The following is a 21,266-nucleotide window of genomic DNA, read 5'->3' as shown; positions in this document are numbered from 1 at the left end:
ATGTGGTACAATGTGTGAAGTCCTGTTGAATCTCCACATGGTACAATGTGTGAAGTCCTGTAGAATCTCCATGTGGTACAATGTGTGAAGTCCTGTTGATTCTCCACATAGTACAATGTGTGAAGTCCTGTTGATTTTCCACTTGGTACAATGTGTGAAGTCCTGTTAAATCTCCACATGGGTACAATGTGTGAAATTCTGTTGATTCTCCACATGGTACAATGTGTGAAGTCCTATCGATTTTCCACATGGTACAATGTGTAAAGTCCTGTTAAATCTCCACATTGGTACAATGTGTGAAATTCTGTTGATTCTCCACATGGTACAATGTGTGAAGTCCTATCGATTTTCCACATGGTACAATGTGTGAAGACCTGTTGATTCTCCATGTGGTACAATATGTGAAGTCCTGTTGATTCTCCACATGGGTACAATGTGTGAAGTCCCATTGATTCTCCAGATAGGTACAATGTGTGAAATCCATTTTTGTTGTATTTGCTTAGTATGGCTGAAATATTGTTAAAGAAAAGAGTGAGATAAGCCAAAGCACTAACCGTTAGGATAAATGTTGGGATTCCTGGTTAGACTAGGTCCAGGAGCCCATGCTTGTGGCATGTGGTGACTTGATGGATCAGGTGGTCAGGCTCAGACACTTGGGAGGGTGATCATGATAACAATCACTGGTTTCTCTGGTCCAGACTTGAATAATTACAAGCTGCTGTAATTTTAGCTGGAATATTGTGCTAAACAACAAACAAACTTTAACTGCTAGGCTGCTCTCTACCCTTTAGTTAATTTGACTATTACCATATTACTGTCAAGACTTGACTAATTGTGTGACAGGTCACCGAATCAGAGCATGAGCCATTACTCTTTCACAATTTGGAGGATATAAAATTGTACAGAATGATGATTTTTCTTTATTTTGTTTGTTCTTTGATGCCATACTCAGCAATATTCCTGCTAGATGAGGATGTAAATAATCAAATCTGGACCAGACAATCCAGTGATTGACATCATGAGCACTGATCTACGCTATTGTAATGCGATGACATGCATCAACCATGTCAGTGAGTCTGACAACCCAACCCATCCCAGCCTAACCCTGACCAATTCTAACCCTGAGCTTCACAGGAGGCCAAGTGAATGAAGGTGTACATATTTGTGATATGGTTTATCTAACAAACAAATATGATTAGAAGAATTTAAAAATACTTTAATCTGTTTTTAATACCATAGGGAATTATTTTACCATGAAAACTAACATTTACATTTTGGGCCAGTTATTTGATGTCATTATTTCAAACTTTCTTATCAAACTGTAGAAAGTGAAAAAATATCAGATTCTCCTCAGAGGATTGTAAAAACAATGTGAGTTTTTGTTATTGTTTTTAAAAAAAAATCCAGTATTGATTAGAAAGAACCAGCTGACGAGAGATGTTAACATACCTGAGCAGTGCTTAATGAGAGTTACCTCCCTTTACTAGTAGTGCACATGAACAAGACCAAATGAGTTTTGTGCATTCAAAATATAAAATATCACCTTTTTGACTCTTTTTTTTTATATGTGGTGTGGTATATTGCATAATTTTTATAAATCTTAAAAGATAATGATAGACATTCTCATCATTCTTTATGAATTGATCAGGTTATCAGTTTATGATATTAATAAAGAATATTGATATCACATCTAAAAATTATGCTATATAGAATTTAATACAGGATTGGATAAATTTAGCCATTGTAATAAAAGCCTTCGTCTTGGTCCTCTTTGTATGTGTGGAGTATTGAAAGAGGTGGGTATCGGACTCGATCAAATGTTTAAATGCACCTCAGCTAATTCAAGGAATTTCTTGTTTTTGAAGAGCTGTCGCCTCTGCCTCAATACCAGAGATTGGAAAGGAACTTAGGCTCAAAAGATGGAGTATTTTCATGATTCTCCACAGCTTTCAGGTAGGAAATTCCTCTTCCACATCTTACATTCCATCCTGTCAATTTCAGAGTTTACTGAGATGCCATCATCGTATGATATCAACGCAGACACATTCCCCAGGACTGTAGGAGATGGGTCAGTCATGTGCACTGATACAGTTTGAAAAAAAGGCCTACTGACAATATCCAGTTCAAATTTGAAAGTGTTTTCTTATTCATCAGACCATATTTGGACAATAATTATTCAGTTAGGTCATAAATCGTTGGATTTGGTTATGATAATCCTGGAATGAAAATCTTTGTATCATTCAGACAGCCACATTTTGACAAACCTGTCTGGGATGCAAGTCACATGCTTCTCAAATGATGACAGATATTTCTTTATTTGTAACAAGACTCAAAACATGGAATTTCACAGATTATTATGTTTTGGTATTTTGTTAATAATTCATATTAATAATCAAAACCAGTGAGACTTTGAACAGAGAGAGCTAAAATGAGAGATGATTCCGTTAATTAGAATAAAATAAATTTTCAAATGTAAAATTAATAACTTATTTGGATATTTGATATATTTATGAATAATTGATTGTACAGACACCTGTGCCTGCGAGAAGAGCATGGGTTATTGCTGAAGATAATTGATTTGTGTTGGTGTAAAACTAGCCTGCACTTGTACATTCACAAGAAAACTTTCAACATGATTTACAATTAGGTACCAGTGTGGTGTCTGTATTGTACCGGCCTGTGCACTGCATGATAAAAATTCCAAACACTCTGAGACACATTGTCAGCATAGATAGCCTTACGACTAGGAAATTATTGCATGAATAATTAAAGGTTTTTGTACATTGTACTCAACATTACATTTTGTGCTGCCATTATCATGTTTGCTATGTATCGCTGTTTATTATTCCTTTGTATTATTCATTATGACAGAATTTTTCAATAACTGAGAAAAATGTTGATTTATAAAGGTTTTACATTACACAAATCAGTCAAATCAGGAGTTACTAATTTCACTTTTTCGATTGCGTAAATTATTTATGACAAGTGTTCACTTTGATAACACATGTCAGGCAGATAGATACAAGGTAAAATGAAAACCGCTAAACGTTTGTATGCTATCGGAATGATAGTTTCCATTTCTGATATATTGTTTTACTTAGTCTCTTTCTTAGGTTTAATCTGGAAATACAGCATGTGGTATGAATTAGTTAGGTTGTTTTTATACACGTTTCATCAAGACTTGACAATAGTCTTGAATATATAATCCTACTGATGAAACCCCATACAGGAAAGTGTATACTAATTGTTTCAGTTTAACACCATCCATATATCTCATGAAATGATCTTCAACACTAAAAGAGTTGTTTCTTTCATAACCATATGATTTTCTTGGATAATTATATTAATAATATAATTGGATCCTGCATAACTATTCAGATAATATATAGAGTTCTTGCATTTTGTTACATACATAAGATACAGGGTTCTCACATAATATATGACCTTCACAAATTTTGCATAATTATTTAGATAATATCCCGAGTTATTGCATTTTGTTACATACATAAGATATAGGATTCTCACATAATATATGAGATAAACAATTTTTGCATAATTATGCAGATAAAATATAGGCTGCAAGCATAACTATAGATATAATGTAAGATTAATGTACAAGTATAAGATACAATATAAGATTCACACATAATTATCAGATACACAGGTAAAAATAACTTTAGATATTCATGATAAAAATAAAGAATATTTCATATTTTTATCATTATGGTTGATTTATCATTCAAATTTCTGTGTTCATTCCAAGATTGTCCAGATGCGTTTGACACATGTTTTCTGTGTCTAATATCATGCAGCTTAAAGCTGATGATCAAAACAAAATGTGAAGCCCATGCAAGTCTCTGCCAACTTGACTTAACAGCAAAAAAAGGCAGAGAAAGAACATTGCAGAAATACCAGGATTAGGATAAATTGTTAATTGATGTTATGGTCAAGAAAATACTAAATGGACTTAAAGGTAAAAAAACTGTAAACATATTGACTGAGTTAAAAATAAATTGATTATCTTGATATGAACACAGAAATACATATATACTATTTTGAATAACTCATCATGAAAATTTTATGACAATCGCTGATACAGCTTTTTGGAATGGAGGCCACACTTAATATATACCATGCAGCAAATGTTTGTAATTGTAATGAACACAAAATTTGAAATTATAAATCATCCATAATGATAAAAATATTAAATATCCTTTATTTTTATCATGATAATATAATAATTCTTCATACCTCTCTCATGTGTATTTAATAATTATGTATGAATCTTTTATCTTATCGTATACTTATGCATCAATCTTACATTGAATCTGTAGTTATCCTTGAAGCCTATATTTTATCTGGATGATTAGGCAAGAATTGTATACGACATATATCATCATGTCAGAATCCTTTTGCAACTCAGGACCCAATAGTTTTACAGGTTGTTTAGTTTTCTACCGATCTGTATAAACAACGAAACACTTGTCAAGGTTGATCATTGTAGTTTGATGTTGTTTTAAAGTGTATGGGGGGCAAACTGAAACTCACATCTCTCCCATCAAAAGTGCAGTACATACCACCGTATCAGCTTGCAAGGCAGGTTTGAATTTGGTTAAATTTAATCTTAAAACGTTTAATCCTATGGGAGCCATTTTCAGCCTAATTAAACACCAATGCATTTTTAATCTGAAAAAACTAGGAGGAGATTGTATTTTGTGATTTGAAAACAGTCACGATATTCTCAAAATAGTTTGAGTTGATTTTGTCTTTGAATAAATGTCTGTGATAAACAGTTTAAGTGTTAAAGCGCACTTGTACCTAAGTGCTGGTGTTTATGAAGATGGTATGATGTCATGGCTGTAACACAGGCATCCACTCACTCACTCACTCACTCACTCTAACAAGCTGGGAGATAGGACACACACCTGGCTATAGGGCTGACATTAGATGACCTTTTCAACAAGAACCCACATAAATATACCACCATCTATTAAATCTGTCAATGTACCACCGAGGGTCTCTCAAACACATCTTGAATGAACAAATCACTATGGTACTATACAGTTGAAAAATTATGAAATTTCAATATAAATATATACAAATTCAAAATATGAAATATTATATTTGAAAATAATCATTCTGTTTGAAGTATCATCAAAGACAGTTATCTCAAATTTAGTACTTATATTGTGATAACATATGCAGATTCTATATATAAGATGTTAACACTTGAAGAAGAAACTGTTTTAATGACAGCTTTGACACTGCAGCCATACCACAAACCAGCTGTTCACAGTATATTGAACAATATCATGTGGTGGTTCATACATATGTGCCAGAAAATATATTCGTGTCGGATGTTAGTCAAGTCTATCATTTCTAAAAACAATTTTGTTCTGCCTTTGTAGATTACCCTAGAACAAAGGCCACCTGCTTTTCTTAATTTCTTTCACGTTCTACTGGTGGTGAAATTACAAACTTATGTATGATGTAACTGGGAAAGATTGAAAGATCCCAACCTGCTGCTGGTCTGGTCCCTCATGGACTTAATCGTCGGGGTTATAACCGGTATGTTATAACTAGTATGTTATAACCGTTACTTTCAGAAGTAGTCGATACTCATATTTCGGTACTTTATGATCGCATATTATGTTGGGCGAGATTGAAATCACCAAAGCATTGATTTAGTTATAATAGGTATCTGTTTCCTGATAATATGTTTCGTAAATGTCATAAAATAATATTCATGATAAGAAACAAGCATTTGTTTCTATTCTTAATTAAAAAAAAGTCGTATTGTGTTAGGTAATATTATCAAAAGTATTTAAAAATATTATTAATGTATCTTAAAATGTTGGTTTTCTTCAAATTGAATAAGTGTTCTGACTGTTAGGTGCAACACCTATTTATTCTGACACAGTAGAAGAGCACCGTTCATATTTCTGCTGTACAAGTACCGGGGTATATGGTATATTCATTGATTAATTATTAAAGAGAATACTAGTATAATAATAAGTTGGATATGATATTGAAGCAATAAAACACATTTTGTTATTGTTACAAATACTGACCAAATTCAGCATATCCCTCAAATCACCACTTCATCATACAAACTTGCCAGTAAAAATCACACCTTAAACCCCCCAGGGTATACAGCATGATAATATTTAAAGTATAATATTCATATTTTTACTGGATGTCTTTTGGATCCATCATTAATGATGTAAGCATGCTTGATGGACTGATACATTTTTAATTAAATATCATCAGGACAGAAGGTTTTTGAAAAATGTGTTCAATTTCTGAGATATGAAAAATAGTCATTTGTTATCTGTTATTGTCAAAAAGGGAAAATATTCATTAATCTTCACATGACATTAGTACCATTTATTTTTGAGTTTCAAGTGGAAAGAAAATAATTTGAATATAAATTAACTGCATCTGCGAAGTTAATAAATAATCTGTTATTTTCCAAATAAGAAAATGTCATGTTATTTGAAATGACATTTATTGATAGTTTTTGGACAGCCACAGATTTGCTTTTCCTTTAATTATAAAAGTCAATTAAAGGAGCTCCTTGTCTTGCAGGAATTAATTATACTGCGCGATATAATGAAAACTAAGAAACGGACAAGCATCAGAAGTCTTCTGCAAGCCACACCAGCTCGCTTACTTCAAAGACAAGCCAAATAGGCAGCAATTAAACTGGACTGTTTTGCTGTAGTTAGTTTTAGCTACAGATGCTGTGTGATTCGTGCATTGATTTGACAATTAGCTGCATCATCCAAGTTTCCCTCCCTGGGGAATATGTATTAAAAGGTTTCGGAGGAGAAATTAAGGTTCTATCTGTATGTACATTGACAAACTAAATGACTTGTAGTGTGGAAAATAGTGGGTGTATCGACAGCCTGTACAACAAGATGAAGATGCTTATGACTGGGGAATACTAACGCTAATCCTTACTGTTAGCCGGGGTTAATTTCACTGTCAAATTTTGGTCAGGCTATTTTAGACTTTCAAATTGCCATCACTTTAAGCCCAGGGGTACTGTTTGGCTCTAATTCCAGAAGCCAGTTTTCAAAATTGTAAAAGTTTCTTGTTGATAAATGGACATTTTGATTTTAGGCTCGTTAGGTGATAATTAATGACATTGGCGTCAGAATCACCTTGTTCCTATAGTCCTCATCACTGGCTCATGGAGCTGACCAGTAGATTGGGACTTGTTTCTTTTATGAAACATTGACAGTTATCAAGATGACTTGATGTAACAGATGACATTCTGAAAACATTTATGTTCTGAGAAAATTATTTCAGTTTAAAGCTTTTGTTTGCAATATCAGCATTGTAAATAAAACGTCAAAACCCTTTCTATAATCATAAGAAATCTCCACTAATTGAGTCCATTGTACGATTCTGACTATATCATTCATATGGATTTGTGAATCTCTATCAAATTTGATGATAACAATAATTGTGAAGATTTGTAATTGTCATTTACAAATTCACTCTGAAAATATTTTAGAATTAAATAATTTCATTTTTATTTTATACACAACTATTTTCTTTTCATTAAAAATAAATGAAAAAAGATGTTACATACAACGTTACACCTCAACATTCCAGAAGATAAAAAAATTTGTAGAATGGGGCAAGTGATCGGTTGTGTTAACCCAAACAATGGTAATTAATGGCGATATTGAAAGGGAATTGTGAGCCACGATTGTTTGACAATGTCCTGTGTCTCGATTGCAAAGCTTAGCCCTATTGAATACTACTAGCCCATTGTCTCACCAGCCCTCAATTCAATATTTGAGGTCAACAGTAAAATGAACTGCTATTATTTCTGGTAGTTTGTAAGTTCAAAGTTGCAATGTCTTAAAATTTTTGAGTGTGAATGTAGAGAAGGGGACCCATCGCAGCAACAGGATATCAAATAAACTACCTCACTGTCATTCTTGTCTCCATTGAGGGGAAATATTGGAGTTTTTATGTAGACGTGTGTTTTTAGCCATATTAGTTTACCTGTTGTTAGAACTGCCTTGATGGTGCATAGGCGTAAACTGTCCTTGGGAAAATAGTGCTTAAAGTGTTAAAAAACATTTGTTTTTCAAGGGGACAAAATAATGTATGGAGACATATTGTCTCTATAGTTTCTGGTTACATTGAGGAACTATTTCACGAATTATTTTGTATTCTGTCAATCTTGAATTTCTTGACATTCTGTTCTATAGTTCTATATTTATCTCGTGTTAAACTTATAATGTTCAGAGATATTTGGATACATGAGTTTATGTAGTTTATTTAATGTGATGATGATGATGATAATAAAATATTGTGATATGGATATCATGATCCACAATATATGTAGCTAAATTATCATATAAACCATGTAAAGTCCAATACATTAATCAATATCTTATCAGTTAAACTCAGACAAAATGTCATTTGAATTATCCTGTGTTGATCCAGAGGGTACAGGGAGCAGGGCATCAGAGGTATGCATCTCCCCCTTCATGAAATGTACAAAACATACATTTATGTGTAAATGTATACAAATATATAATTATATCGTTTGTTGATATTTTACCAACAATATTGATACAAGTACTAACCACAAAGCTAGCATGGTGTATGTTAAGTGTAGCCTCCATTTCGGACAGCTGTACCAAGGATTGTCATACTATGGATGAGTTATTCAAATAGCTCATGTACATTATATATATTCTCAATTTTAAAATGAGACATTTTTAATTCAAAATACATTTTCATAATCAAGTAGCATATTTTGTTACTCTGAATATGTATATTTATAAACTCCATGTATGTAAATTAGTAGAGAATTGTTTCTCCAGACAAGCATTGACATGAAACAAGAGCTTCAGTCCTAATTTGGAGCTTGTCTTTGATTCGGGGAATGTTTTTCTACATAAAGTGTTGGTATTGATCTTCCCAACCAGACAGTAGCATCCGGTGACTTAACCAAATCTGGTGTTAGATTGCGAGACAAAAAACAAAAAGAGCTTTATTTTAATTGCTCGTTATGGCCTGTATTTTAGTAGAGGAGCATCAGGCATACTTTGGAGCGGAGACATGGCAAGAGGATCCATGTTTTCTGATATTTGTCTCTGTTGAGGGTTGACTGTGAAAATTGTTTACTATGAGAGAGATAGGTTCATATTTGTAGTGTTTTGGTATATTTGTATTTGTTTTTTGTTTTAAAAAGTGTGTTATGGTAACTGTTGCAAGCTGAGGCTGTGTGGGCGGTTATGATGATTATGACGATGATGATGTCAATGTTGCTGCTGTTGCTGCTGCTGCTGCTGCTGATGTCAATGATGATGATGATGATGATAGTGGTAAGAATGATGATGTGATTGTTGAGCATGATGATAATGTTGATGCAAATGAGGATGATGGTGGAAGCATGATGATGAGGATGTTGATGATGTGATGCTGATGAGGACATACAGTCCAATCTCTAAAACAGTACTGCATACACTGACATGAATTCATACAGAGAGGTCTCTAAAACAATACTGCATACACTGACATGAATTCATACAGAGAGAACTCTAAAACAATACTGCATACACTGACATGAATTCATACAGAGAGATCTCTAAAACAATACTGCATACACTGAAATGAATTCATACAGAGAGATCTCTAAAACAATACTGCATACACTGACATGAATTCATACAGAGAGATCTCTAAAACAATACTGCATACACTGACATGAATTCATACAGTGAGATCTCTAAAACAATACTGCATACACTGACATGAATTCATACGGAGAGATCTCTAAAACAATACTGCATACACTGACATGAATTCATATGGAGAGATCTCTAAAACAATACTGCATACACTGACATGAATTCATGCAGAGAGATCTCTAAAACAATACTGCATACACTGACATGAATTCATACAGTGAGATCTCTAAAACAATACTGCATACACTGACATGAATTCATACGGAGTGATCTCTAAGACAATACTGCATACACTGACATGAATTCATACAGAGAGATCTCTCAAACAATACTGCATACACTGACATGAATTCATACGGTGAGATCTCTAAAACAATATTGCATACACTGACATGAATTCATACAGAGAGATCTCTAAAACAATACTGCATACACTGACATGAATTCATACAGAGAGAACTCTAAAACAATACTGCATACATTGACATGAATTCACACGGAGAGATCTCTAAAACAATATTGCATACACTGACATGAATTCATATGGAGAGATCTCTAAAACAATATTGCATACACTGACATGAATTCACTTTGACATACGAAAAGATCTCTTAAACAATATTGCATACACTGACATGAATTCACTTTGACATACGGAGAGATCTCTAAAACAATATTGCATACACTGACATGAATTCATTTTGACATATGGAGAGATCTCTTAAACAATATTGCAAACACTGACATGAATTCACTTTAACTTAAAGAGAGATTTCTAAAACAATATTGCAAACACTGACATGAATTCATACGGAGAGATCTCTAAAACAATATTGCATACACTGACATGAATTCACTTTAACTTAAAGAGAGATTTCTAAAACAATATTGCTAACACTGACATGAATTCATACGGAGAGATCTCTAAAACAATATTGCATACACTGACATGAATTCACTTTGACATTCGGAGGGATCTCTTAAATAATATTGCATAAGCCGACATGAATTCACTTTGACTTACAGAGAGATCTGTAAAACAATATTGCATACACTGACATGAATTCATACGGAGGGATCTGTAAAACAATATTGCAAACACTGACATGAATTCATATGGAGAGATCTCTGAAACAATATTGCAAATATTGACATGAATTCACTTTGACATATGGAGAGATCTGTAAAACAATATTGCAAACACTGACATGAATTCATATGGAGAGATCTCTGAAACAATATTGCAAATATTGACATGAATTCACTTTGACATATGGAGAGATCTGTAAAACAATATTGCAAACACTGACATGAATTCATATGGAGAGATCTGTAAAACAATATTGCATACACTGACCTGAACTCACTTTAACATACGAAAAGATCTGTTAAACAATATTGCATACACTGACATGAATTCACTTTAACATACAGAGAGATATCTAAAACAATATAGCATACATTGACAAGAATTCACTTTGTCATACGAAGAGATCTCTAAAACATTATAGCATATATTGAACAATCTGGCTTTGAATGCCTTCATTTTGACATCAAGGAATATTGTCAAATTGCATATAATCACATGCCTTCACCTCGAAATGTAGGAAAATGTTGAAAGACCTATACCTTGAGTTTTCCTTATAGACTTAGCCTGCTGTGAGCAAGTGGCATATATGTGTATGTCCTGGCATGGTAATTAATCATTCCAATAATACATGGAGATGGTGTGTGTTGTTGTGCCTAGATGTGTTCTGTCTACAACACAACGCTCATGTTCTAACACGACAGCTATCACTAATGTCGCAAACTTCTTGATCTAGCAGAAACCTTCACTTGTATGTCTCGTCATAGAGAAATAGGCACGCAAACTAATGTTAGAATATGTTTTATCACGTGAATAACGCTAAACATGATGTATGGCACCATAACTCAATTGGCCCCTGCTTCTTGGCCATCAATCTTGGTCCGGCCTTAACAGCTCTGACGAAAACAAAGCCTCATTTTGGCATTTCTGATGTCATCTGCCTCCATGCCATGTCTCCGAGAACATCAGATAGCCCAGATTTCATGTTAAATATAAAAACGTAAAATTGTGAAAAATTGTCAGCCTTATTCAATAAGATTGCATCGATGATTTATTCTTCAGAGGATTGACATGAACTGAAACAAAGCACGAACGAAAAAAAACAGCCAACGATTACATCGGAACCATCAAGCAAATTTCGTTAGTTGTTTCTTGCTGAAAAATGTCACAGCTAAAGGCATGGTTTCTATTATGGACCCAATATCGAAAGAAGCCATGTAGTATTTTTGAGGCTTCTCAGTGATTATGATGAAAATGTGGAACAGTGTTGGCATCGTAAACTGCAGGTCCAGCGATCGTATGTATGGGTGAGAGCTCGCGACTAACGAAGCAGTCGATGTTTGGCCGATGTTGCCGATGAAGTGTGTAAATCTGCCTTGACCCGAGTCTGGCCTCTATCATGGTGTTCCATCCTACAATTTATCATAGGTAAAGTGGTAATTGCAACTTGGAAATTCAATATTTCTGCTCGTTTTAGCCAGCACTGCCGATGCCTTTCCAATTATTTATAAATTATGCATCAATTTTTGTGTATTGAATTAGGAAGACATATTCGCCTCTCTGGCCTAAGCACATACTAAATTATATTAGTGACACTACTTTCTTGTTACGGCCATGGCTGCAAGTTTTTTGAGAGGCCTGGAGGCTGTGTGTCTATTGTGGAGAATTCATGCATACAGGAACGCCCGACAATGGGGGTGACACTTCCAATTCACATTTTTTACAAAATTTAACAGATGAAGCAATCATTAGGAGGGCTCATGCATCGGGTTAATTTAATTTTTGCGCTGGGCGAGGGTGCAAAGTATGAATATGTCAATTAGTGTCATGGAAGTTTGTCACTTAGGGCCCTGAGAACATGTCATCAATTTATGAATTAACTTCCCATCAGAGGCAGGGCTTCATTGCAACCTAGGAGTGCGATCACCGACGGCACCGACGGCACTTCGGCTACAAACAAAAACACAAGCCTATGTCCACGTCTTTTAATGCTGAGCACACATAAATGGACGTTACTTCAAAAAGCGGCTACACGAAAGGGAGATAATGTCTAAAGGGTGCCAGGCATATTACATGAAATGTTTCACCATTTTCTCAGATAATACTATCTTGCCACATTGTCCATGGAACGTCATACATCCCAGCTTACTGGTCCCAGAGGAACTATTGGAAAATTAACGCTTTTCTCGCCAATTTCATTTTCCATCCATGGCAGCGTTCGATTAGAGGCAACACTTCAGTCAAAAAGGTTTTCCTTATTTTTCCATTTTCAAATAATAATTTTTTCAGGACGATTTTTGTTAGTGTGTGTTCTAATGGAATTTTGATTTAGTGCCGTGTGTTTGACACCGTGGGCTTATAACCTTGCTCTCCACAGTGATTTGCACATAATCATCGCACTGCTCTTTTGCTGCGAAATGTTCACATTTCTTCAATAACACTGCTAATATTTCGTGGCAGATAAATTATTCCTGACTTTTAAGTCCCTATTTGCCCAGAGCTTTTAGCTTTTGATTTCAGTCTTAGTTAGTTCCCAAGTCTATTACATCGAGCTTTTAACCATGTCTCTCGAGCATATATTTGTTTTAAAAAATTTCATCAAGTCGAAAGTTCAGGCTGTGCGAGTTACGCAGCATTATCTGCTGTGATTGCTGGTAGCTAAATCTGTAGCTTCCAATATGTGCACAGTGTTAAAGGCATACTTATGATTTCAATATTAATGTCCAATTGTGGGGACAGAAAAATATTTTGTTTATGTTTATATTTTAAAATGAAATGATATTTTTTATTTTTTTTCAACTTTTTAATTTTTTTTTGATATCTTAAAATATTTTGAAAAATTGGAAGGAATAAGTCTCAGGAATACTAATAGTTGAATTGAGTGAGTGAGTGAGTGAGTTTTGTTGATATTCCAGTCATATCATGGTCGTGCATACCAAGAATAGGCTTCACCGTTTGTAGAAGGGAATTCAACCAGTGCCTTAGGTATGTTGAGTAAGCACTGTATCCACTAGGCTAGCTAACTGCCACTTATCATTATTGTCATCTTACAATATTAAAGCAAGGATGTATTTTATCATTACACTTCAAAACATACATTATTATAGGATGATTCATTTCCTGATATTTTTTTTATTTATGTTTTTTGTTATTTATTTGTCACTTGTTAGTCAATACTGTGTCACCTATTTTGCATTTTAAATGTTAAATTTTCTGGTAATTCACCTGAAATAACAATTTCTTGAAAAATCAATCAATTTCTTGAAAATCATTCAATTTCTTGAAAATCATTCAATTTCTTGAAAATCATTCAATTTCTTGAAAATCATTCAATTTCTTATCAAACCCATGGTTAAGACAGATAGGACTGCACCAGGCCAAGTTGATTGTTAACTCTATTTTCGTGAAAAAAAACCCGATTTAAAGGTGTTTATAAAGTAAAAGGCAAATAGCAGTATCGCCCCATCAAATGTGGCACCGTATCCATTACCATGGTTACTGTCCAGCCCTCCGTCTGTACTAAAGGATTGTGGGATCCGCGGATGCGTCAAGATGGAACATGTGAAAGTTGTGTGTAATAGTTGTATTATGTGTGGACCATCCACCCCCCACTCCCCGTGCACTGTCCGCCTCCCATCCCCCCGCATCACTGCCCCTCCCCCCTCCCAGCCAGCCCTCCCCATGATGGATGGAGGAACATACATAATGATAGCACCAACATGAAAACTTCTTGCATGTTGGCAAAATTGGACTCGCAATAAGGTCTTTACTGTCGCCGGCAAGCGATTTAGGCTCAAAGACCACTGGAATTAGTTGAAAATAACGTGAGCGAAATGGGTTTCCTGAGTCGGGGAAGGGATTAGTTTCGATTACAAGTTGATCTTGCCGCAGACACTGAGGGGACGAAGGGCTCAGGTCTTTCCACCAGGGACTTGGACAAATAACTTTTTTTGAAGGAAAAAATGATCCATTTCGAACCCTTGCGATACAATAACTGTCTGTCAGCTTGTTTATGATTGGTCAAATTACTTGGCTAGGGTCTTCTCAGTCATGTTTGCAATGTGCGACCTCTTTGATGTAATTATGCTGGCTAGTTGAACTCACTTCCGTCTCTCGCTCAGTAATAATTCATCGGCAGATGAACTTCTTTGATGGTCAAGAGGCAAATGGTTGTCACACCAGGATTGTGCCACCAAATTTCTCCCTTTGTGCTTGTTAAGGGAAATGTGAACATAGCTAATTTGGAGGAAAAAATATACACAAGTTGGAAAAAAGTCCCCATGAACAGTGAAAAGGAGGATTGAGATTTTTTTTTCTTTTTCTGTCTTATTTCTCTTTTATTGATAATTTACTGATTGATTTTGAATTTTATAAGAAAGGAAGATCAATATCAAATAATTTGTATCCCCTTTTTTAAAGGGGTTCTCTGAGTACAAATTTAACACTTTCAAGAGGTTTTACCTCCATTTAGTGTAATTTTTAAAAAGTAAATTTAACTTAATATCTGTTAGCACAATAAAAATAGAATCAATATACCATACTACACAAAAGAAGTTAACTTAATCATGCCATCACAGACTAACTGTAGTAAAATGAATGAATTGGTTGTTCCTTAACTTCTTTTAAGTAGTATATATGGGGCTGATCATTTGTTATTTTTGTGGAAAGCCTGATATGTTTTCTGTCCCTGCTGCAGGACATGTAGTTTTTGTTTAAAAGGAAAAGCCTTAAAATTGTTTTTAGGGACAACAAGACATCAAACATGTCCAGTGAACAATAATACGTTTTTTGTAAACGCTGGACTAAATATTTTTCCAGCATTTTCTGGACAAATTTAAAAAAAAAAAAAAATCCCATGCCCCCTTCTAAACTCCTAGAATATCAAATTGTTGCTGCCAAACCATTTAATGATAAAATCTCAGATAGCCCCTTAGACATGCATGCTGTACAGAGTTTCACAATTTTGAAATCACTTACCTGGACAAATGCAGTACATGTATATACATGATGAAAAATACTTTTGAATATGACAGACTGTATTGTTTAACAATGTTGAAATCACCTTTACAGGTGACAAATCTACCATGCATCATTTCACAATATTAAATACATTTTTAACATTGACTCTTGTGCCTGCAATAAACTTCATACATTGAAATCAGCTTAAGAAAGAGCAAATGTGATATTCATACATACAGCTTCCTGATATCAAAAACACTTTTACAGTTGACAAACATACTGGTTCATCATGCTTAGTTTCACGCTATTGAATCACTTTAGTCCACCATTGCTTTGGACAAATTACTGTACTTAGTTTCACAATGTTGAATCCACCTTTACAATGGACAAATATACTGTACATAATTTCACAATGTTGAATCCACCTTTGCATTGGGCAAATATACTGTACATAGTTTTACAATGTTGAATCCACCTTTGCATTGGACAAATGTATGGTAGATCATATTAATTTTTACAATGCTGAATCCACCTTTGCAACGTTGAATCCAATGTTGTATTGGACAAATGTATGGTACATCATATTAAGTTTTACAATGTTGAATCAACCTTTGCAATGGACAAATATACTATATATAGTTTCACAATGTTGAATCCACTATTGTATTGGACAAATGTATGGTATATCATATTAAGTTTTACAATGTTGAATCCACATTACAATGGACAAATATACTGTACATAGTTTCATAATGTTGAATCCACTATTGTATTGGACAAATGTATGGTACATCATATTAAGTATTACAACGGTTGAATCAACCTTTGCAATGGACAAATATACTGTACATAGTTTCATTGTATTGGACAAATGTATGGTACATCATATTAAGTTTTACAATGTTGAATCGACCTTTGCAATGGATAAATATAATATAAATAGTTTCACAATGTTGAATCCACTATTGTATTGGACAAATGTATGGTACATCAAATTAAGTTTTACAATGTTGAATCCACATTGCAATTCACAAATATACTGTACAAAGTTTCACAATATTGAATCCACCTTTACAATGGATAAATATACTGTACATAGTTTCACAATGTTGAATCCACCTTTGCAATGGACAAATATACTATACATAGTTTCACAATGTTGAATCCACTATTGTATTGGACAAATGTATGGTACACCATATTATGTTTTACAATGCTGAATCCATCTTTGCAGTGGACAAATATACTGTACAAAGTCTCACAATATTGAATCCACCTTTTGCAATGGACAAATATACTGTACATAGTTTCACAATGTTGAATCCACCTTTTTTATGGACAAATATACTGTACATAGTTTCACAATGTTGAATCCAGCTTTGCAATGGACAAATATACTGTACATAGTTTCACAATATTGAATCCAGCTTTGCAATCAACAAATATACTGTACATAGTTTCACAATGTTGAATCAACCTTTACAATGGACAAATATACTGTACATAGTTTCACAATGTTGAATCCAGCTTTGCAGTGGACAAATATACTGTACATAGTTTCACAATGTTGAATCAACCTTTGCAATGGACAAATATACTGTACATAGTTTCACAATGTTGAATCCACCTTTGCAATGGACAAATATACTGTACATAGTTTCACAATGTTGAATCCACCATTGTATTGGACAAATGTATGGTACACCATATTAAGTTTTACAATGCTGAATCCATCTTTGCAATGAACAAATATACTGTACATAGTCTCACAATATTGAATCCACCTTTGCAATGGACAAATATACTGTACATAGTTTCACAATGTTGAATCCACCATTGTATTGGACAAATGCATGGTACACCATATTAAGTTTTACAATGCTGAATCCATCTTTGCAATGGACAAATATACTGTACATAGTCTCACAATATTGAATCCACCTTTGCAATGAACAAATATACTGTACATAGTCTCACAATATTGAATCCACCTTTACAATGGACAGACATACTGTACATAGTCTCACAATATTGAATCCACCTTTTGCAATGGACAAATGTACTATGCATAGTTTCACCTTGTTGAATCCACCTTTTCATTGGCAAAAAGTACTGTACATAGTTTCACAATGTTAAATTCACCTTTACAATGGACAAATATACTATGCATAGTTTCGCAATGTTAAATCCACCTTTTTTTTGGACAAATGTACTATGCATAGTTTCACCTTGTTGAATCCACCTTTTCATTGGCAAAAAGTACTGTACATAGTTTCGCAATGTTAAATCCACCTTTTTTTTGGACAAATGTACTATGCATAGTTTCGCAATGTTAAATCCACCTTTTTTTTGGACAAATGTACTATGCATAGTTTCACAATGTTGAATCCACCTTTTCATTGGCCAAATGTACTGTACATAGTTTCTCAGTGTTAAATTCACCTTTACAATGGACAAATATACTGTACATTGTTTCACAATGTTAAATCCACCTTTGTATTGGACAAATATACTGTACATAGCTTCACAATTTTAAAAGTACATTTTCATTGGACAAATGTACTGTACATAGTTTCACAATGTTGAAGACTTTGGAAATGAACTATACAGAGAGTGATAGGCATATAGTCAGAAATATCTTGGTATAGTGTGAGATTGAGCTTGATGGGCACACAGTATACCCAGACATTAAAGTGTGAAAGATTGTGGCCATATACCCTGGTATACTCGGAGATAAATATTGGTGGGCAAATCAATATTGCAGCATCTTTTGGTTTCTACGGTTTAGGTCTTTGAGATGTTTATCATTAAATTTACTGATTTTTGATGTAATGATAATGGTAAGTCAGCAGTTTGTGTTAATTTCATATTTCATATTTATATATTGGTCAGAATGTTTAGGTTCGCCCCAGATAGTTTTTTGCCCAAATAACACATGTTATCAGTTTTGTCCAAGCATCATCATTCCCATAACCTTTTTTCCCATTTCGAGAAAATAATTATCTTGTATCTATGAATCGATTTTTTCAATAATGGCATGCAACACTCATCATGTATTTAATTTCTCTTTTATTGGGATCTTAAATGATAGAATCTTCATCTGCCACAGATTATGCTTTTTAATTCTCCATAAAAATGGTCATTGTCGCTTCAGGGTATAAAATTTGCAATGAGACAGCTATCATGTGAAATAATTGTTAGTTTGAGGGAAAATGTCACCCAATGTAGTCATGAGATGATGCTAGTTAAAAGACCTGTCACATGGGAAAATCGTCTTCATAAAACTCTTTCATATACTGAGATGGACCCGCGAGGTTAAGTGGGGCTTGCACCGTGTTCCAATTATGAAAAATGGCTGCCAACACACCATGTAGTGTGATAGCTCTCAAAATATTAGGATTACTTTATGAAAGGGGAATATTGAAGCAATGGCACTTCAGAAGGGATTACAGCTTGATGACATACTATTTCCCTAAGCAGTATTAAGACAGTTTCAATTTTCTCCTCGTAATTGGAATATAATTCTCATATCTTAATTTGCTCATCATATCGGGGATAATAATGTTAGTTTGCGTGCCATTTTCAGATGAGACAGATTGAGCAAATAATTCAAGATTCCCTTTCAATATTGGAATCTAACGGAATATGGGCTAAAGACGAAAATTGGCTATTGGGAAATTGGAAAAATATTCACTTCATGCTTTGAAGTAATCCAAGAAAATGAAGACCCTGCCTATTGCCATAATAACTATGTGTAGTCATTTTCATGTGCGGCAGACGTGCAAATAATACCGATACACAACTTAAATACAGCCCTTCCAGGCATTTATTCTGCGTTTATTCTACAAATCACTCGTTAAGAGATTTTCAAATATTTTTACAGACCTTGGAAACATTTTGATTCATTCGTCAATATATTTGTCGGCAGTGCTCTGTGGGATGGTACGCTGTTTGTTTAACCCTGTACCGACTAATTTGTGATTAACTTTCACTTGTATCATCCTCGTTACCGACTTATTCCACCCATTTAATATGGAGCTAGTGATTAGGGGAATGGCATGTCCTAATGCACTGTGACCATATAAAAATTTATGGGATATTTGGCTGGGATCATCAACACATATAACATTGCATGATGAGTGCCCATAAGAGCTGACACTAACTTATAATAGTCCTGTATGAACTGTTTATTAAGGGCTTGTCCCCTGATCATTTCCTGTTTCTGTTGAAAGACGACATTTCCTTGGAAGGTCAAGGGGTCTATTCGGTGTTTATCCTATGTTATGAATCTGAGCAGGAAATAATTACGGTACTATCGTTAGTGGAGGCTTCGACACGCTCTCTCACGATCAGAACCACATATTGCCAGTAATGTGGTAAATAGTATTTTATTTCAAAGGATCAGACAGATAGCAAAATCTGCAAATGAAACGCTTTTCTTGATGATAAAAGATGAATAATAGCTCCATTTACTTCGCTAATAGAGGAAAGGGTCTTGGCGATTAGGTATATGAAACATTAGAGAAAATGGACGATTTGGTCATTGAGCTCATAAATCGGGGTTTTGATGATTGATCGAAACTTAATCTTGTGGGAAGGCAGATTGGGTATGTAGATGGCCTGTGGAGACCGGCCTTGCCCACCGACTGACATTTATGATAAATGGCGACCCAAGTTATAGTATAGTGAGGGTAATTACATCTTATGCCTATGTAGAGATGGTGTCAGCACTACGGTGATGGAGTGGCTGCCTCATCAGACGTTGTGTGAGAGAGCAGAGAGAACACACCAAGATGTTTCCTCTTGCTCTTGTCTCTGCCTCACTGAGTCTGTCCATCCCTGTCGTCTGCTCGCATCTCACATGGCAGCCATCTTGGTTTCGGTAACACCCACTGAGTGGTCAAGGGCATGTTTAGTTGAGAGTGTGTGACCATTGAGTCATACCGCCATTCTTCATTGTACTCATTGGCTAAAATGTTACTGATATGGATGTCTTTGCAACTGCTGACTGTGACCGGTGTCTTGTTCATTTCTAAAAAAATATTATGATTTATTGAAATCATTAGAAATTAATGCCCATCTCATCCTATTGATGCTGCTTGAGTAGAAAACATATTTATTATTTAAATGTTATTTACTGAGTAAGATGGAATGTTTTTGCCTTTCAAATACTTAGACGACATAATAGCATTGTGTAAAGTAACTAGATTAAGCTTCAGCCGAACAGAAGCTCTGTTTTGTCAGATAATTGGTCTATGGTTTATTGAGCATAATAAAACATAAAACCAGACAAGGACTTGAAGCCTAACTATAACATGTCCATGCTGTTGTAAAGCAGCGCTATTATATATCAAACAGACTGCATCAATCAAATTATCGCATGACAGGTAGAGTAAATATGTGTGACTTCAATCACCATCCCATCTCATTTCCCTGGATGCTCCTGACTTGAACCAAAACCAGCCTACCTCTTCATTTTGTCCATTCTGATCATATTT

At 34.5% G+C, this 21,266-nt stretch overlaps 1 protein-coding gene across 1 annotated transcript in view; it reads left to right on the top strand.

Moving 5' to 3' along the window:
- The window catches only part of LOC139454056 (zinc finger protein 64-like), a 210,099-nt gene that overhangs the window by 81,624 nt on the left and 107,209 nt on the right, over positions 1 to 21,266 (top strand). Inside the window, exon 10 of the transcript XR_011652432.1 lies at positions 1,866 to 1,953. The gene's annotated coding sequence lies outside the window, so the exon portion shown is untranslated. The remainder of the gene's footprint in view (positions 1 to 1,865; positions 1,954 to 21,266) is intronic.

This window comes from Haliotis cracherodii, unplaced genomic scaffold (genome assembly GCF_022045235.1).
Source record: "Haliotis cracherodii isolate W230 unplaced genomic scaffold, xgHalCrac1.p SCAF_10, whole genome shotgun sequence".
NCBI classification, from domain to species: domain Eukaryota; kingdom Metazoa; phylum Mollusca; class Gastropoda; order Lepetellida; family Haliotidae; genus Haliotis; species Haliotis cracherodii.
This window is presented reverse-complemented; position numbering and strand designations above follow the sequence as displayed.